Source organism: Ambystoma mexicanum, chromosome 12 (assembly GCF_040938575.1).
Source record: "Ambystoma mexicanum isolate Mex_15411 chromosome 12, UKY_AmexF1_1, whole genome shotgun sequence".
Lineage (NCBI taxonomy): Eukaryota > Metazoa > Chordata > Amphibia > Caudata > Ambystomatidae > Ambystoma > Ambystoma mexicanum.
The window spans coordinates 729,000,094-729,021,767 of NC_090936.1; the positions used below are offsets into that span (position 1 = coordinate 729,000,094).

Below are 21,674 nucleotides of genomic sequence, written 5' to 3' on the forward strand. Positions count from 1 at the left end.
GTGTGCGTCCATCTGGGTTTAGCAATGGTGGCCCACTGCAAAGAGTTTGAGAGTTAATGTTCCAGGTCGTGTGAGGACCTACCATGCTTGTTAGCACGTTGGACTGTCTGAGGAGCCACACTGCAGCTCCATAACAGGTTTTCGCCATGTTTCGATGACGTGGGTGGGATCGCGACACATATTCGCTGATATCCACTTTGTTCTTCTGTGAAGTATCATGTAGTGGCTTTGCTTCATTCTGGTGCGGTTTGGTTGCATGGTCTTCCTGCAGCTCTTTGGAGTATCTGTGGGGCTGCTCTCTTGTTCTCCATCCACTGTGCATGCTGAAAGATGTAGTTTTCTTCCAAAGACCAAAGGAAACTGGGCAGCATCTTGCGAGACAGGTATGGGGTGATTGACAGTGGTACTTTGCACAAGCATATGGGCACAATAAGAAGGGATAAGGACTTGGGCCTTTACAACTGCCCCGCCCCCTATGCATTAGCCCTGGTTTCCATCCAGGTAGGCCTCACATCTGACCTACTGCCACCTTCTGATCATACTCTTTCCTACTCTGTATCCCTCCTTCATACCACTACTACTCTCCCATCTTAAAACATCAACTCACCCAACACCACAACTACTACATGCACACGCCATTTCTCAATCCTTCCCCCTTTAAATCTCTCAGTGACTTTTTAACTCACTCCATATTCTCCCTACCACTCCACTCATACACACGATCACTCACTACAAGTAACACTTCCTCTCACCAATCAATACACTCCACTCATTCACACGATCACTCAACTACAAGTAACACTTCCTCTCACCAATCAATACCGCACTATGCACACTTCCTGCATGTTCTGCCCCTAAGCTCCTCTGTACCATCCTTTCTCTAAATGTTGATTTGGTTGGCTTCTGATTTGTCCTACCTTACCTGAACAGCCTAGAACTTCCTGGGTCGTTCATCCTCCACCCTTCCCCTCCATTATCTATCATCCCCTGTTGGTACCCCAGGCCAATCTCTTACTGTTCTTCACCATGGGAAGTAGTTCAGTAATCAAATGACATACAACGTTTCTATGCCCTGTTGCTTGTCCCTTATTAGGAGGATCCCTCTCAGCCTGGGGCTCAGGACCACAGGCTTAGAGAGGTCCCCTTTGCTGCTGACGCTGTTAGCTTACTGTCATGTCACAGTAGGTGTGTGTAGGGGTGTGTGTGTATGTGGTTTTCCACTTTATGTATGCTGTCCCCCCCAGTCATTCACCTCCACTCCTAGAACGTATGTCCTACCTATAATTCACCTCTTGGAGATGATTGCTAAAATATGAGCATGCCTTGTTTTCTCACCATCCATGATGCCTTTTTCTTCCTCTGGCTTTAACTTTTTTGAGACATTTGTTTAACAATACATGTACTAAGGGAGGCGCTGTGGAGCTCAAACAACATGCCGGTGACCCTGTTCAGCATCCAGCTCACAAGCTTTATGAGGTCAGAATAAGGCATTAGATGAGGAGATTTTTTGGGTGTACCTCAGAGCCCTGAATATCATGCGAAGATCTTTATAACTGGAGCCAAATTACAGAAACCAACCATCTAGATGGGGAATGGCAGACGGGGGGACCATCAAAGGCCTGGGGCCAGTGCTTCTTGGGACACAGTGGCCCAGCTTGTCGGTGCATGAAACACAGGGCACGCCGGTACTATCTTACATCGGTGGTGGACCTGCCCAAATCACTCCTGCAGTGAGTGTGTCTCCCAGGATGGGCTTTGAAGCCTGCAGTATGCTGCGGGAAGTTGGCAGCATTCATTCTTTAGTTACAAATATATGTGCCAAACAGGACTGTGTACCCATAGTCCTTCCTCAGTTGCAGTGGAAGCCATATTTAAAGTGGCAATAAACATTGCCATACTGTAGCCGTTTGAAGGTGGACTTCTTATATGAGGGCAATTTCGATTTTGAAAGGCAGCAACTTTCCAGACGAAAATCAACAGTAAAGTCCCAACTCGACAAGCAAAGCTGATAACTGCAATCAGGGTGGTTTCATACATGTTCACGATACCAGCGTATTCCCAGACATGTTTAGGTTAAAGAGAGTGGGTGGAAAGGCTCATCTTGTCTTTTATCAGGGTCCTTAGAGCTGATAAGAAAAAGAAAAGAGAGGGCAATAATAACAATGGCATTTTTTATGGGGAAAATAAAAGTCTTCTTTACATCTCCCAGTTTAACCAATAGGCAGCTTTGCCAGGAGGAGTGCAGACCATCCTCCACTTCACAGGACCCAATAATAGCCATGCTAGGATGATCGAAAAGTCAATGACGTGACTACAGAACAAATTGGACAAAATAGCTGAGAAAGTAGCACAACTAAAATGAAGAACCTCTTACTTTTGAACAGAGGACCATTGAAATGGAGCAACCGTGAGCACATGTATTCCCAGTTGTGAAGCAGTTGGGAAAGGACCTGTAACCAACAATAAGGGGAAACAGAGTTAAGGAAAGTAGATTGGAGTATCTGGAGTATGCAGTTCGAGCTAAGCTAATCAGCGTTATAGGGCTGCCCGTGGGAGTGGGAGCAGAAGGGATGATCCAATTACCTTTGCCTCCACCTGGATTCTGGAAATCCTTGAGTTGGAAACAAAAGATAACCCCATATATATCGATACATATTATCAATCTAAGACATCCCTCTCCAATAAGAAACACGCGTATCAAGTGGGGCAGCCACTTATTGTTAAACTCTCCGATAGACAAGATACAGAGATAATTTTTGAAGTTGAAAAAGAGAATCTTGAACATAACCAGCAACAGATTCTTTTCTATTGAATCTTGTAGCAGTGACTAAGAAGAGAACGAAAGAGACTTAATGCTCTTAAGAAAATGTTTCTAGCCAAGAGGTAAAAGAAGGGATTCTGAGACTGGCTCAATTAAGAGTGACTTGAAAAGAAAGGCATTATATCTTTTGGGATGCTGAAAAGGGACAGGAGCTCCTGAGGTCAATCCTCAAGAAAGACCCTATTGAGTGCAGCAAGGAATGAAGAGGCCCACTTGTGATTGCTGATTCAAACAAACACAAATGGGTTTTCCTATGCACCAAGTATATAGATATTCTGTTCTAGAAGCTATATAGTTAATTTATTGGACAATTATTTGGTTAGTAACCAGAGGTGTGGAGTCACAAACAAAGTACTTGTGCGCTATTTATCACTGCTAATTCCGTGAAGCACAATATCAGTGAAAAGGGTGTTAGCAGCAGTCCAGTACCCACCAACCAATCCACAAAGGCTCTAGCAATTCATTGGCAATTAGAACATCAACTTGATTCAACCGCTGATTTGCGTTTTATTGGACTGATGAAAGCACATAAGGGGAAAAGGGGCGGGAATATCCAGCTTAAACTGCGGCAGATGGAAGCAAAACTAATATGTCTTCTGAGATGCACCACACGTGGATTAAATTCTGACCATGAGATGCACGTTTTTTTGTGAATCCAGTTCACTTATTAATGTTAAATTCTGCGTGTTTAAAATGCGTTCTCAGGTGTGCATCATTGATTAAGCCATCTGTCTGATTGTGGCCAGTCATCACCGTGGCACACCACTGATGCGCGTCCAATCGCCAGCACCTACCATATCTTTTATCAGTGTCATTTGGATATTCTATGTTTACTGTGCAGATGGAGTCCACATACTATGTGACGATTCGTTCTCCACTTGAGTCCCGTTCAACAAACAACTTTCACATGCTTTTTATCCCGCTTCTGCGGTTGGAAAGGTTGATCTATTTGAACCTCACCGTAATCTTGTATTGTGTTCCGGTAATCGCCGGTATTTGGAACTTTTTTTTCGGTGCCGTGTTGAAACTAAACGTCACTGCCTGCGACTGCGGTTACTTTTCTTTCTGCTACCGTCACTTTGTTGACATAATACATCACTACAGCGACGTAACGTGTCAACGTTTCCGTCGGCGTCACTCCTGTGACGTTTCTGGCGGCATCTATTATTTCGGAGTGTTCACGATTAGTGAAGGTTGGATTTGTCCTGTTATACTTGAATCTCACTCGATTTGTCGAGTAAGTAATTATCTTTTTGCGAGCATCTGCTTCTTGTTCACATCAATACCACAGTTTCTCACCAATTTTGGTCATCTTTCAGGCTATATATTTTTGTCGGCCAATGTGGCATCTTGTCTTCTGTTTTCTTTCACTCGTAATATGTCCTGATTGACGGGAACCACTCAGCGTATACAATCGGTGAGTGTTTTTATTTAAATCTCTATTATCTGATTCATGACGCATTGAAGCCCTCGAACTGAGGTCTGTTTAACTTCTTTCCTTAATAGGATATCGCCATTGAACTGACTATTTGTAGCTTTGTGTGGTAAGTGATTTTATTGTGTCCCATTACTCTCTGACGGACTCCTTACTATAGGATGTTGGACTCGAGTGATTTTATATAATTGGTGTTTCGAGTTGCATTTTGTCACCAATTAGTGGTTAATGTGTTCATTCCCATATTCTTCCATTAAATATCACAATTATTGTTCTGGTTTTTTCTAGATTTTTGGTTATCACTTGAACTTTTTTGGTGTCTGGATTTGCATGTGGTTGTGCCAAGGGGTGCTGGTCATAACTAGTCTAGACATGGCAATAGGGTATTAACCTTAACTTTTGTTGATGAATCTTTTTTGATTATTGTCTATTTCTTATTTTATTTTTATTGTGTACCTACATGGATCCGCAACTGCTGTACCACACCCCTTACCTGATTCTTGGTATGTCTTTTATTCTGTAATATCCTTAAAACACCTTTTCACATTTATTTCAACAACTATTTCTTTATTGTTATTTATTGAATATGTTAATTATTATCTGCTAATGATGTTTGTGATTCAACCTTGAAGACGACCCAAGTGTCGAAACACGTGTCGGCTATTCTCCGATATATTTTCATTAAAATACTGTACCCAGATTGTTGACTTTTGTACTTCAATGGTGTTAAGCGCAATCCTACCCCTCTCAACATACCAAAATTATTTGGTTAGTCAGAGTCTGAGGGTAGATTAGGACAGTGCAACGGCTGAGTTCTGCTAGTGGTATGATTGGGACTACAGTTGGTTTATAAGACTCAAAAGTCCCGGACTGGGAGGGAAATACACTCATTGAGAAGTCAGGGGTGTATGCTGAGTAGAATGACATTAGGGGGTGAATAGGGGATGTTCTGCATTATAAATGTGTAGTTAAGAAATCATTTTATGGGTTTGAATGATATGATATGATATGGCATTTATAACGTGCCTATACACAAGTGTTTCAAGGCGCAAAGAGGCAAGGGAGGGGAAAAAACAGTGGAAGACAGACAATGATCCTACTAGGCCAGGTGTCATTCAGATCACGCAAGTGCGAGGGTAGGGAGAAAGAGAAGAGTGCAATGGGAAAGGTAAGGGGAAAGTGCAGTACATGGGAAAGAAGAATAAATACGATAGATAAAAAAGCCTGATGGTGGCAAGTGCAAGGTAAGAGCAGACATAAGTGCTGGTAAGGGGACTGAAGGGATTTCAGAACCAGTCCCCAAGTGCAGGGGGTTGCCAGGGAGGCAGGGCAGGTGAGCAAAAGGCGGGACCTGGCCCCAGGATCAGAGAGGGTGGCCAGATAACCGGTGCAGAATCGGCAGGGAATTTCAGCAGGGGAGAGAGGCAGAGAAAGCAGAAGCAAAGAGGATGGTTTTGAGGTGTTTCCGGAACTGGAGATGGTTCTCCTCGATTTTAGGGAAGCAGGAAGGCTGTTCCAGTGGGAGGCCCCAGCCGAGGAGAGAGATCGACCACCAACTCGTTGCTTGGAGAAGCGGCTAACCCTGAGGGAGTTGAGCGAAGAGCCCAAGAAGGAAGGTATTTAGGAAGAGAGAGTTGAAGGTAATGAGGTCCCAGGCCCCAGAAGCCCTTGTGGATAATGCAGAGGGTTTTGAACTTAATCCTTGCAGCCACTGGGAGCCAGTGCAGAGATTTCAGTCCTGGACAGATACAATCCCTGGGCTTGAGGCCAAGGATAAGTCTCGCAGTCCTGTTTTGGATAAGTTGCAGTGGGTCGGAGAGTAGAGGCAGGCAGATTTAGATAGATGCTGTTGCAATAGTCCATCTTAGAGAGAACCAGGGCTCTGGAGACAGTGAGCTTCTGGGGGAAGGAGAGGAGAGGAAGAATACCTCTGAGGAGGTGCAGCTGGTATTGTGACTTCTTAGAGACATCGGAGATGTCAGGAGAGAAGGAGAGTGTGGTGTTGAAGATGAGCCCGAGGTTTTTAGCCTTGCAGGTGGGAGCAGGAAGAAGGCCAAGAGAGGCCGGCCAGAGAGCTGAAGGGAAGGAGGGAGAGGGTGTGCCGATGAGTAGAATCTCGGTCTTACTCGGCCTTACTGGATGTGAATTATCTGAAATAGGAAATGGGTCATTAAAGTTGTAATGAAACCCCAAAATTATGGCTAAATGCGCATAGATAGAATCAAGATCATCTCTCAAAAGCTGAAATGAAATAACCATGGCCCTCATTCCGAGTTTGGAGGTAATCATGACGCTATTTGCGCCATGACTACCTCCAATACCGGTACCGAGTCCGCCCTGGTTCAATGGGGATTTACCGGTCTATTCCGACCTTTGCGAGACCGGTAAGTCCCCATTGAAAAAGCCATTCCCCATTCCCATTTCAGCCCCCATAGGGCTCAATGGGAAGGGGGAAGGCGCTAATAATGGTACCGCAATTTGTGGTACCGTTATTAGCTCTGAAGTCCCTTAACGGGCCCCGTCCATAATGCCTGGTAAAACCAGGCGTTAAGGAAGGGCCCGCTAAGGGACCTCGGAATAGGGCGCAAAGGGATTACCGGCTTCGATGTCCTTAACGGTGCCCGGTAACCCTTTGCGCCCAACTCGGAATGAAGGCCTATGTCTTTATGGGACTGACAAATTGTGCTGATTCTAATGGAGTGATGTTTTTCAAATAGTAAGTGCTTGAGGACGAGGATAGTGTTTTAACTCGTAGTTCTTACATGCCCTCCCTTGACGATGGTGAAGACGCACAGGGATGCCCCAAAATGAATTGAAAATTGCAAACCATTATGCATGTATACTGTGATGAGGTGTCCCCAAAATCTGTTTTTTGTAATATTTTTCAAGACAAACAGAAATAAAAAGCCATTATAAAAAAGCAATACATGTACTAAGGAGGAACACAGGGTTAATTAAGACTGTTGATGCTTAGGTTCTGAGTTTAATAAACAGAATTTCAATGCAAGGTTTACCTAAATGAGCAGGAAGGTAGATATAAAGACCTAAAGATCATTGTCCAGGAAAGGAACGTTTTTAACTATGTTATGTTATTAAATTTTCTAAAGCGCAAACGTTTGCCCATGGGCATCTTGGTGCTGAGAGAGAGATGATTCCTTGAAGACAACAGAGAGAAAAGAGACGAGGCCCTTCATCAGAAAAGGTATGTTTTCATCGCTTTCCTGAAGACAAGATGATTGGTTAGTTTTTTTTAATGGATGATGGCAATTCATTCCATGCAATGGCCATGGCTACAGGGAAAGCCTTGCCTCCTATCCGTGCTCGGCGGTAGGATGGTATGGTAAGAAGATCTACAGTAGCAGAGTGCAGCTGGCGAGTAGGAACGTATCATGCAAATTTTACTTGCAAAAACTCAGCTCCCAGATTATGCACAGCCCGGTGGACAACGCACATGGCTTTAAACCTAATATGTTGGATCACAGGCAGCTGATGGAGGGACCGCAGGACAGGAGAAATATGGACTCCGTAAGGGGTGTCTGTGGCCATCTTCGCAGCCAGATTTTGTAGGCGCTGCAATCTTTGAATAAGCCCCTTCGGCTGAGTCAGATATAAAGAATTACAGTAATCCAAATGTGATAGTATGAGAGCTACTACCAATGGAGGACGAAGAGACTCAGGACTCAGAGGGAGTACTTTCTTCAGGACTCTGAGTTGGAAGTGGCCGGCTTGGTAAACAAACGTGATTTGACATACCATAGAAAGAGAAGCCGACAGAGTTACACCTAGATTTTTAACGTTACCAGTAGGAATGGGAAGGTTACCAAAAGAAACAGGCCAGAAGGAAGACACCCAAAGTGAAGGATCAGGGGGACACCCCATCACCAGAATCTCTGTCATGTCTCCGTTCAATTTGTGCCAGTTTTCGTGAATAAAACAACAATACAATTCCAAACGTTGTGGTTGTTAGGGTGCAGAGTTATTGTCACTTTTTCTGCAGTTACTTGTAATGGGAGCAGGGCCACTGAGGGAGATTGGCATGAGCCCTGGGTTGGTTGTGGACAAACAACTTCAGGCTGTTCAAGGGTCCTTACCAATCCATTCTTCCATCACCCAACTTCTCATTTTCACACACCAATGGAGCCATCCCTTTATCACTTACTATTTCACTCACTTCCTCACATCCTCACTTCCTCACTTACGAATTAATGAATGTATCTAATACTCCCCCTCAAACTAACCCATCAATCCATTCACCCATTCACCCAACACCCACCCTCTAACTCACTACCATGACCACAATTCAACAATCCCTCTCCCTCCCTTTGCCACTCACCAGTTCATCCATCCAACACAGCCACTCACTCTGCCAACAAAATCCATCCATCACGTTGTATTAATTATTGTCAATCTAGGTTCTCATCTCACTAAGATGCACCCTCTTAATTAGCACACGTTGTTCAATTTACTTGACTTTGTTTGGAAGGGAAGGCATGCCCTTCACATAAATGTTACTAGAATCCAGTTTCAATTAATGTTCCTCAAGCTTTCAGTGTACACTGAAAACAGGATACATTCTACACTAACATGCTACAACATTCTGCTCTCAATTAATTTGTTTATGAAACATGGGCCTCATTACAAGTCTGGCGATCTGGAAATAAGGGTGGCAGTAGCAACATACTGGCACCATTTCCGGACTACCATAATACGAGAATGCATGTAGGAGCGGTGCTCCCAGCTGGTCTTAGTTTCACAGAAGCATTGTCACCATTAGCAACAGTGCTGGTGCTTCTGCGCGTCCCCATTCCCGCTGAGTCCTATTGGACACCACAGGAATGGGGACTTACAATCCTGGCGCTTGAAATCCTGTGTCACCGGGACTTGAAATATCCCAGTGGCACTGGGATATCAGGCAGTGGAAAAGGTGTTACAAGGTTGGTGGCAACCCGCCTGTTGCACCAGTGGGTTACCAACAACTTCATAATGAAGCCCATTGTGCGCTGTGTTCATCGAACTGCTATTTGTGCTGAATGGAATTAGATCTCATTTGCATTGCATTTGAATATACAAGAAATCAAGGACAATTTCACATCAAAATGCTAGATTTTTGTATTTGGAATCAGTTCCCTCTGGCTTACACTCCAAGTTCCATCCATGACAGAGACTTGGCAGATGGATGTTTATAGCAGACATATATATAATTGCACTTTGGGGGGTTTTATTCTGACTCTTGGAAAAATCTTTAATGCTCAGTGACAGCATGGACCCTCATAGACTCCCCTGTCTATTAGTCCCACAGCACTGTCTGCTTTAACTGTCTCTGGGACATCAGGTGCCACTCCTGGTAACATCTGATTCAGGCTCCCTCTTGGAAAAGCCCCATAGTGTATCTCATCTGTCAAGATGGCATTCCAACTCTTAGCTCACCCAGTTTAACATTCCTCTTGCAGTAGCCTTCAATATCCCAGAGTTCCCCCACTTCTTGTTGGTTTGAATTTAAACAGGATCTCCTTTTCCCACACTATGTCATATTTGCATCACAATTTCTGGTTGGTGAAATCTTCACATTATTTGGCATAACAGGATGACACTCCCACAGAATACATCCTTTTTTTATAGGTCAAAATATTCTGAACATGTCACAGGGTTATATTATGTACCTATTTAGATTCATATTCATATTTCTCTCATAAGTCCTGACAGGAATGTTTTTTCCATCAATTAAATAGGGATTTTCAGATTCTCAGGATCAAGCCAAATTCAGGGACATGCAACTTGAGTATGTGTAATGAAGTTTGATAAAGGTATTAATATGCATATAGTGTATCCATTATTATTAAATGTGAATATATTATAGTTGGTGTCATTTCGTACAGGAGGCTCTCACATTACCAGAATACATGTCATTTTTCAAAAAGACCTATGAATTGTAAAGAAATGGCCAACAACACTTTATAAGCACAAGATAACATCCCTTACATTACCCGCTGTATTTCTATTGATATCTACACGTACACACATGGGGCCTCATTACGAGGTTAGCAGTAAGGGAAAAACTATGCCGGTAAAGGATTACCGCATCGCTTACCGCTCCGGGCGATTATGACCCACCAACCCGCTATTAGCGGCACCGTAAATAACGGTGCCTCTAATAGCGGCAGGGGCACGGGCACACGACTCTTCATGCCGGCAATACCGGCATGGCGTAAACAGGAGGACATCACAAGTCAGGCGGACATGCAAATAACGGCCTACTGAAGCCTGAAAAGTACCTTACCAGCATGGAGTAAATACCGGCATTGCGGACCACCTGTAAACGGCCATGTGCAGTGTTCCCAACTGCCACAGGTACACACAATCACCACAGGTGGAGGCAATATAGACTGGGCCAGCACAAAAGGAGCACACCCCACCCCTTCCCACACCCAGTCACACACCAACATGATTCCCATACTACTAGCAATGCTGGGGCTGGAGGACATGATTGCAGTGGAACTCCAGCAACAACAACAACAACAGGCAGCACAGAGGAGACGCAGGAGGAGAATGAGGGTGAGGTAGGCCCAGCATGCCCCACCGTGCAGCCAGTGGTACAACGCAGGCAGCCCCCAATCCCTTGCATCAGAGCCAGTCCATTCAACCTAACCCCTGAGCAGATCCAAACCCTGTACTGTCTGGACCGGGACACCATCACCACCATTGTGGACATGATACATGACAACATTGTCAGCCTGATTGAAATACGCACCGCCATCCCACCTCTACTGAAGGTAGTGTCTGTGCTCCACTTCCTGGCCACAGGCACCTACCAGCACACAGTGGGGCACATGCATGGCATATCACAACCATTATTCTCACGTACGCTGAACCAAGTGCTTGATGCCCTCATGAAGCATACAGGCGACCACATGTTCCTACCACGGACAGCCCAGGAGATCTCCAACACCAAAGTTGGTTTCCATTCACTGGCCGGCATCCCTGGTTGCATTGGCGCCATCAACTGCACCCATGTTGAATTGGTGGCCCCACATGCCATGGAGGTAGTGTACCGCAACCGTAAGTTATACCACTCCATCAACGTGCAAATGGTATGTGACTCAAACAAGATCATCACACATTGTTGTGCCCAGATCAACCCATGATTTAATGGTCATGCGGAACTCCACAATACCACGCTACATGGATCGACATGCAGGGTAGAGATCCTGGCTTCTCGGTGAGTTGCATGTTAGGCTCATGGAAATGCGATGTGGGTAGGTGATTGGGGGAGAAATGCATAGTTCACCTGGCTGACAGCACCTGAGAGGATGTACCATGCTCATACCCCAAAGCAGGCCAGACTTGACCCGACACCTGACCAATAAATACAAGACGTAAGCTGCACTACCACGAAAATGATGCAGTGCAACAACCATTATATAGCCATCAACATGTACACTACACATAAGCAGACCGCAGACCCCACAGCACAATGCAGCAACAAGCAATGAGGATGGCCAATGCACAGTGCCAAATACCATCAACTAAAAGCACAGGTCTCCATTACTGCGTACAAAGGAACCACATGAGGGCAAGATACAAGAACGCACCCCTACACCAACACAGAGGTCCACCAAAACAGCATGTCACTATTGGTCGTGCAAATTGAGATCATCATGACGCTGCCATCAACATTGACAGGATGGTAGCATACATATCACTGCACATCACCCAGATCATGGGAACAACCATCGTGGACTACCACAATGCATGAGCAACCACAAGGAATTGCCCCCCCCTGCGCCCAATTGACGATGGCACGCACACCTGTCTATAAGTGGAATACACACATAGCAGTCACTTCATGTGTCTCTACTCATGCATGGATCTGTGGGTGCATATAGGACATGAATGCTTGCTATGGTGTCATTGATACAGGTCATGTGATGTGAGGACTTACACATAATCATTGTTGCCCACATGCAGGTGATGCAGGCTATCCCTTGAAGAGGTGGTTCCTTACCCCAGTCCGGAACCCGCAGAACAGGCACGAGGAGGACTATAATCGTGCCCATACACCTATCCGTGTGTTGATTGAGCAGACCTTTGGCCTCTTGAAGGCACGGTTTCGCAGCCTCAGCAGGTCTGGTGGTGCACTCCTGTACCGCCATGAGAAGGTGGGCAAGATCGTCATTGCATGTGTCATGCTACACAATATGTGCATCAGACGGAATGTGCCCCTGCCCCTTGACGCTGCACTGCAACCACCTGACAATCAGGATGAGGAGGGTGGAGATGGGGCTGCACTTCAGGGAGGCAGCGATGCACAGGAGGGAGGTGCCATGCATCAGACTCTGATTGACCAATGTTTCTAGCACACATGGATGGGGAGTGTGACATGGAGGTGGAACTCAGGGCACTGGGTGTGTCAGGGACATGGACACTGTAGACTGTTCACCAATAAAGCACACGTACACAATAAGCAATGTCCTCACATGTGAAATCAGATTGCATAACAAGTGTATTCAGAATATGTAACTAACAAGTGCACAAGCCCTCTATCCAACACACCCACTCCCCCCTCCACCTTCTACTTCCCCACACACCCTCTCCGCCCTCCCTCTCCCCCCGAACTCCCCCACCCACCCACTCCTCCCTCCACCTCCCCCCTCAAATTCCCCACACACCCTCTTCCCCCTCCTCCTCAACTTCCCCACACACCCACTCCCCCCTTCCGTGCAGGATGTGATTGTCCTCAGCGTCCTATGCCTTTTGAATGTTTGCATGATTGAAAGACCTTTCTGGGCAAAGGGAAGACAGAGGTTGGCCAGGGGAAGCAGGTGAGGAAGAGAACCAATGGAGAGGGAAAGGAGTGGATTAACGAGACAAAGAAAGCAGGAAGGTGTGAGTTGTTCAAATAAGGTCAATGGAGGAGCAGGAGGACCCAAAGACCATGCAGAAGATGGACAAAGCAGAGGTGAATTCAGAAGAACTGTTGAAGGAGTGTGCAAGGTGAGGTATTGGTTGGCGGGAGAGAGTGCTACTTGAGTTTTTGAGTGTGTGTGAGTGAGACTGATAGAGGAGGACACTCTAGTGACAGAAAAGGTGACTGGGGAACTGAACAGAGAGTAACTGAGGGAGAAGGTGTGAGCTGAGTTAGTGTAGTTTTGTCACAAGTGGAGTAGCATTGTGGAAAGGGGATTGGCTGTATTGTGAAGAATGGAGTAGTAATGGCATGGAGGAGGGCGGGAGAGTAGCAAGGTGTAATACTGGATGGTGAAGCTAGATCATCAATGAGAAAGCGCAAAAGGTGCTTTTGAGCTTGGTTCCTTGATGAGATCAAGAATCCCAGGTATGTTCTAGCAGTAACCTGTTCGATCTTAGTCTGATTTATCTTCCATATGAAGGTCTTCTGCTTAGTGGAATAATGCAGTACATATGATTTGCAGTGGTTAATTTGCAGGTGATTCCACTCCAAATACCTTTGGACCCCGTCTAGGAGTCTTTGGAGGCCTGCAGGGGTGTACACCATTAATAAGAGGTCATCTGCATAAGAAATCATGTTAAATGATAAGTCACTCCATTTGGACGCGTACCCCTTCATAATAAGCACTCCTTCCAAAGGTCTGCTAAGAAGAGATTGAAAAGAATAGGAATGAGAACACACCCCAGACAAACTCCTCGTCAAACAGGAATTAAATTAGAAAGATCCCCCTGAGTGTCAATCTTACAATTACGGAACTGTTTCTATACAGTAGCTGAATCATTCTCAGAAGGCCATGGCTGATACCCCACTTTACCAGTTTCCCAAAGAGGATGGTAGTGTTGATGTTATCAAAGGCTGCTGCTATGTCCAGAACTGCCACATATAATGATTTACCAAAAGAACCGCCTATGTCTGAGGTACAAGTGGACAGAGCCAATTAACTTAACAATGTTCCCACCCTCTTCCTAAAGCCAGTTAGTAGAGGACTTAAACGTTCTTTTCCTCAGCCCACTATCTTAGATCTTTCAGAATTAATTTAACAAAGATTTTGGCTGAGGAATCAATTAGAGCAATTGGAGCGGAAATTGGCTAGTAATTGTCTGGGTTTAATCTGATCCCAGGCTTATACATTGGGCTAATAATGTATCTGTTCCATGAAGTTGGACAATCGGCACCAGCTTCAATGTGGGATAATAGTCTAAATAGAATATCTGCCCACAGGGAGGCACTCTCTTTAAAACATTTATTTGAGACCCCATCATTTCCAGCTGCTCTAGAATTGTTCAGTTTCTCAATTGCCATAATAATGACACTCCTGCCAAAGTCAGAATCCCAGGTAGTAGAACCCAAAGGGTTGTTCCTACCAGGATTTACTGCTTCGGCAGCTGGATTGAATTTATTCAATATGTACTTAGTCCAGGTTACTTCTGACATACAGAATGACTGTAAGTTTGATTGTTTACCTTCCATGCCATTTAGTGTTCTTCATTTCAACCCGGTATCTTTAGCAACAAGCCTACTAAATATTTTTTTATTTTCCCTGCTACAGAGATGGAGTCTGTATAAATTGAGCTATCTGCAGTACCCTGTCTTGTTATTTTTTATCCCCTTAATAAAATCATCAACCAAATCCCTAGATTGCCTTAGTAGTTTCAACTCCAGTATTTTCTCCATTTATTTGTCATTTATAAGAGTGTTGAATGGTCTTTTGTGTGTCGGTGCAAAAGGAACAATTGGGAGGGTATTGGGAGCATAGCCTGATGCTCCCACTCTATTTTCATTGTGAAGCAGAAAGCAATGGGGCAAGTAAGATCATTTTTCTCTGTACCAAGAAAACCATTCAATGTGTTATTTGCATGTGCAATGTTTCCTCGAATTACAATATATTTACTAGCTCTAGTTATGGTCAAGTTTGTGGGCCACTCCTATCCACTACTGATAAAATGTCCACACTCAAAGTTAATAGGAGCATTGAGTGATCACTTCGGGAGATATTAATAATCTCAAAGGAACATATATTATCCTGAATTACATTAGACACAAAAAATAGATAGTCGTTTATTGATTCAGCCCCCACATTATGTCAAGTTGGATTATAATAAGTTAGATTGAATAAAACCCGATCTCGAATGTAGGGAGGCCCAAGCCCTCCCATGGATACTCCTAGTACCAGGCTTAAGAAACCTGGACGCAGAGCTGGAATTTGTTTCCTCTTCAAAGCCTGTTCTGTCCTCATTAACCAAACAGTTGCAGTGATGTCACTGCCAGCAAGAATTGGTGCCAGAGAGTGGGCTTTTACGCTACTTTATGAACAGATTTTCAAAGTGATCCGTCACTTCATCAATTGGGGAGCAAATATGGTTAAAGTAAATGTTCACAAGCTGTTTGAATCTCGGACCATTTTCACGGGCCATTTACTCTCCCAGAATCTTTTCACAGTGCTACTGGCAGAAAGGGGGAGCCTCACCTTTAATTATACTGCTGTTTTGCGCAGTGCAGCATATACAAGCTGTTTAATCTCACACCATTTTCACGGGCCATTGAATCTCCCAGTGTTTTTTTACAGTGCTACTTGCAGAAAGGAGGAGTCTTACCTTCATTACACTGCTATTTTGAGAAGCGCATCGGTGTGCTTCAGTGTGTTTCCGTGTACCCGTGAGCCCGCTACTCCGATGGAGGCACTCCAACTCCCCTACAACTATAACTGTATGTAAGATATTTCCACTGCGTTTTTCCTTTAGCCTTCAGTTTGTCGGATACTCTCTTCCAGATAACATCTGTGCTGTTGGCGCCTCATTGACACTTAAGGGTGGTTCAGAGATTGTGAGGACGTTACAGGGGATTTCTTCCTAGACTAATCAGCCAGTTTGGGGTCCCCAATGTTCCTACGTCTCCCTACGTGACGTGACTGATTCTTATTCTTTTGGTTTTTCTTTTTTTCTTATCATCTTAAGGGGTGCGGTTTCTGGCCATGATATTCAACTTTGGTCACAGAGTTAAAGAATCGAAACTGACTCCATTACATCTATTTCAGAATTGTGCAATAATCTCGTAGACTTGATATCTGCCCAGAGACTGCAGGGGAGCCACTAGGTGGTGTACCCTTTAATCTGGGAAGAAACATTTGGATACACAATTCTTCTTTTGTCTGACCCACAATTAGGTGCGTAAGTGGGGTGTAAATATATGCTGGAGTGTGTGCTTATTTATAAAGACCTGAGACTTACCCAGAGACTGCAGAGTGCCCTCTAAGGGGGATACTCTTTCATCTGGGAAGCATTGACATCTATATTTGTCACTGAAAATACTTATAACAATGCGCTCCGGGCTACAAAGACAAATGGGCCTGAGCACTCACCAAGGAAAAACTGTAACCCCCCTTAACTGGGAAATGTCGTGGGGGCGGGGGTCTGAGGAGCTGAATAACAAGCAACATACCCAGCCTCAAATCTCCACTTCATTGTGTAGACTTTGCCAATAACTGTAACAATTATGAATTTGGAGGGAGAGGGGAAGTGGGAAGCAATTCAGGATGGTCACCTGGTGCCGCAATTAACTCTGAAATTGGATGATCAATTCAACCAGGCACCATTACATAAAGCCATGATTCATGCTCCATATAACTTATGAAGTATTAATAGGTCAGTAATGCTACCTGTGAAAGTTTACCCCATAACACCTAGGGGAAAGTCTTTACCAAAGGCTCATGGACCATTATATAGCAACAACCAGTACTGAAGTGAAAATGTCTAAAGTAGTAAGAAGGAATGCAATGTTGGATTGTACTGCCATGACTACGCAAGACTTCTTTGGTAGGCAGAATGAGATTACAGATATAAGCATTATAGAGTGTGCTGATAAAGCAATAGAACATGCCAATATGGAGGGAAATATGGATAGTGTGATGCTTCAAAACATGATTCTCCCACGGCCCTCACCAACATAATTGAGGCGATGTGTAATGGAAATATTTTGGAGTATGAGGATCGAAGCACAAATGGAAGCTTGAGTGAATTGGAGGCCCAGTGTGGGTCTCCGAAAATGCACCATACATTGAAAGAAATTGATGAGAGAATACGTCTAACTCACCCTACTGTTTCTGCTATGAATGTAGTGTTGAGTTCATTTGTGAAACTCTATGATAGCATATTGGCAGAACTCAAATCCACGAACATGCTTATGGGTGAGGTTAACAGCAAATTGGATTGTATCGGCTCTGATATGAGATTTAGGCCGCTAGGATCAGGCCATATTACAGAGAGGGCTGATGGGTTAAGAAATCAATCAAACCCAGTAATCATTGCTAGTTGCTCGGATGTTGTAGATCCAGAGGTAGTGCAGACATGTATGAATAATTCTGAATTGTCTAATGAAGAGGTGGAAATATTGGTGGTACCTACAATTATGAGTAATACTATAATGAATGATTCAGTAAGGAACCAAATAACATGTGGAAATAAGAGGGCATGCTTCTTGATGATGGAAAGGGGACAGGGGTGGATAAATCAGAGAAACTCCTGTCTACTAAGATCATGCCTCACAGAAACACCAGACAGATTAGGCAGAGACCAATGATGAGAAGGCAGAGGGCCGCGAGTGTTAAAGCGGCCTACAACACTCTATTTCGATCTAAATTACCACCAATCGCGGAAACTAGAAATGGGCAGACGGATGCACTTACAAAGCCGAGTCAGTTGACTCGACTGCCCTACCTGATATGTTCTGCTTGGACAAGTACGTGGACTCCAACTTATCGCTGGGAGGAGGGGGAGTGTGTCTGCTGTGGAATTACCTGAGGGGACCCAATGTACACCACAAAAGGTGGTGAACAAAGACCCATTACAACCCAGATCTGAATGGGGTTGTGGGCCTGGGAAATCAAGGAACCTCAAGGTCATGGGAGCACAAAGAGAAGGTGAACTAAAATTGACCAGGGACATAGATCGGTTGGGACATATTCAACTGCCATCTAAAACTGGTCACCCTGAGTCCATATGGGGTCCTATATAGGGGGCCTCTACTTCAGCCTGTCAACTACTATACTCAGAGGCTGTTAATACATTGTCAGAGAGGGGCTGCAGGCTGGGACAGTCTCGGGCTGAGGATATTCCCCCGTCTTCTCTGTACCCCAGAATGGCCTCAAGAATAAGGGACCTTTTAAACTGGCTTCAAAGGCCCACTGTTAAGACAGGGGGGCAGGAACAAACAATGAACATCAAGGGTCATTGGGTGAGACCTGGAGAAGCAAACTGAAAGCAAGCTGAAAGGGACAAACAGTTGAAGGAGCAACAAGAAAGATTCAGATAAAGAATCCTATTCAAAAAGAAGAAGAAGCTTGCTGGGGCCAGAAGAACTGATTTGTTTGAATAGGTCAAATATCCTGACAGTCTTTGCAGAAATTCCAGCTCTGGAATTAGTGGGCTCCAGAGATATCTCTAGAGTAGTTTTCCCGATTAAAGAGCAACTAGATACAAGATTCATGTTTCTCGCCTCTCCTTTGGTAAAGGAATTTATACTTACCTAACGAGAGACACTAAGGAATGTGGGTTTTGAATTTGAGCCAAGGACACTAATGGAGGGGACCACTCAGATGTAAAAGGTAAGTTGATGAATGGGGAAGCCTCTAGGGGCAAACTCATGGGTAATGAGATTGGTAAAGTACGAACTAACCCAGAGAAGGGGTTCAATTTGAGGTGCTTTTTGGTGATACCCTTAGATTTCTCATCACCAAGTAATCCCACGGGTTACTATGTCAGTATGAAGGGGTATTTTAGACCCCATTCTAACACATGCTTTCTCTGTAGGTTTATGCTGCACAAATTGGTATAAGGTTGAATTTGTTGTGTTTTTTACTTCATGTATTCACTCTCTCACACGTTTTTCAACAGGGAAATGAATATGCAAATATATTTAAGTTCTATGACATGATTTCACATTTTTTATTAATTTCTATTATTTCAATATTTTTTTTCACAGAAATGGCCGGATTTGAGAAAGGCAAATTGGAATGCCGAAACACGTGTCATTCAAAAGGGCCTAGAATTACCACAAACATTTTAAAAAAACTACACGCAGACGGACTTGAATGCTTTCATTTATTCATTGGGAATAGCATAATTCATATATGTGAAGACAGGAAATACTAGCGCAAAGAAAGGTGCAAGCAAAACCAAAAAAGTTTTCTAACCCAGAGAAGGTATTGGGAAAGGAAATTGATTGGGTCGCAGTAATCTCAACCCTGTGGCAGAAACTGGTACCATAAGCAGATTGCTGAGGATATTCCCCTGTCTTCTCTGTATCCCAGATTAGCCTCTCAAATAAGGCACCTTTTAAACAGGCTTCAAAGGCCCACTGTTAAGACAGGGGGGGGCAAGAATAAACAATGAACATCAAGGGTCATCGGATGAGACCTGGAGAAGCAAACTGAAAGAAAACTGAAAGGGACAAAAAGTTGTAAGCACAGCAAGAAAGATTCAGATAAAGAATCCTATTTAACAACAGTAAGAAGCTTGCTGGGGCCCGAAGAACTGTTTTGTTTGAATAGGTCAAATATCCTGACAATCTTTGCGGAAATTCCAGCTCTGGCATTAGTGGGCTCCAGAGATATATCTAGAGTGGCTTTCCCGATTAAAGAGCAACTAGATACAAGTCTCATGTTTCTCACCTCTTGTTTGGTAAAGGAATTTATACTTACTCAACGAGAGACACTGAGAAATTTGGGTTTTGAAATTGAGCCGAGGACACTAATGGAGGGGACCACCCCACATTTAAAAGATACGTTGACAAATGGGAAAGCCTCTAGGGGCAAACAGATGGGTAATGAGATTGGTAAAGTACGAACTAACCCAGAGAAGGTATTGGAAAGAAAATTGATATTGTTATAACTACCAGACACTATAGAGTGCAACCTCAGATGGTATCGAGTGTGTCTGGAAATGTGGCCAGATGGACCACTGGAAATATTGAGGCCCTAAATCATAATTTGTGGGCTCACCCTGTATAAAACCACTCTAGATTGGAAAATGAACAAGTCTAATACTCATAAGATCCAGAGACTTATTGGGACTACAGTGGCATATTGCTAATAACAAAAATAAGTAGTCCCAATATTAGGCACACCTACTGTTATGTTATAACCAGGAGATAGCCATGGCTAAAACTTGTATGAGGAAAGATCTATGTAGAATGTTGACAGCCAAGCTGGATGATCCCATTCGGAATAAGACTGTTAGATTGATACATTTGTAAAGCAATAAAAAATCTGCTATTGCAACAAGATGCCGAAGTTATGTTGGGGATTCTAATTAAGGCTCAAGTCAGTGCCTTTTGGACACTGGTGAATGGACAAGATCCCAGTTATTTTGTATCACAACTTAATCCGATTTCAGAATTGGAATGGATCGAGTTCTTTGGTAAAAGGTTTGGCGACCCAATATGTCCACTAGGGGAGAGGGAAAAAAGAAAATTTGGGCAAATCAGAATATGGCAAATGGGGACCCCCTTCGAGATCAGTACAGTTAAGGATTTAATAACAAAATGTAAAGGGTCACGTGCCTTGGGACCTAATGGTCTTGCCAGTAAAACCTTTAAAGCAGATCCAAATCTCTGGGCGAATCTCCTGTACTATGAATTTAAGGACATTTTCTGGACTGGTATCACTCCATCAACATGCACCACAGCTCATGTGGTGCCCATCTTCAAGTGTGGGAGTAGGTCAGATCCGAAAAATGATCAGCCGATCTTGTTAATAGATGCCGACTGTAAAATCTTTTCGGCTCTATTACTATCGCACTTGGAGGAGTGGGAACAACAGTATCATCCACTCAGTAAATTCCAGACTGGGCTTTGTAAGGGCCATTCAACAAGAATCAATGGGCTCACCCTCAAATCAATACAAGAGGATGCATGAAGGGATGATAAGGGTTGCACATACATGGCCTCAGTTCACCTTTCGGCCGCATTTGATTGCGGGGATTGCAGCAAACTATGGAAAAACCTGGCTACTTGGGGTTTGCTACTGGGTCTCTTGAAACTCATAGACTCAGGGAGTCTGTGAGAATTGTGGCGTCCAGGTGCGTCTGAGCCAGAAAGGAGATGTATCAAAGAGAGTGTGATCCTATCATGGGGTTAGACAGGGGTGTGTTCTAGCACCCTGGACCTTCAACCAACATGTGTCAGATGTGGCGGAGGGCCTCATGAATGAAGGGTTGTTAGCCTCAAGAATAGGCCTAAGTAAAATCATATGGCTGGCATATGCAGATGATTTCTTGATCTTTGATCGTACAGGGGTGGGTGTGCAGCACCTTTTAGACATTTAGACATTTTCTCTAACTGCAAAAAAAATGGACTTATTAAAAACCTGAGTAAAACAAAAATGTTGTCATTCACAAAAGCACCACGAAAGAACATACGCCCATCATGGCATATTGAAGGAACTTTAGTGAGTAAATCTA

The 21,674-nt window shown here is 44.1% G+C and overlaps 1 long non-coding RNA gene across 1 annotated transcript in view; it reads left to right on the top strand.

The window, feature by feature from the left end:
- The window catches only part of LOC138514015 (uncharacterized), a 243,772-nt gene that overhangs the window by 172,745 nt on the left and 49,353 nt on the right, over positions 1-21,674 (top strand). Inside the window, exon 2 of the long non-coding RNA XR_011281866.1 lies at positions 7,364-7,458. This is a non-coding gene — a long non-coding RNA (uncharacterized lncRNA). The remainder of the gene's footprint in view (positions 1-7,363; positions 7,459-21,674) is intronic.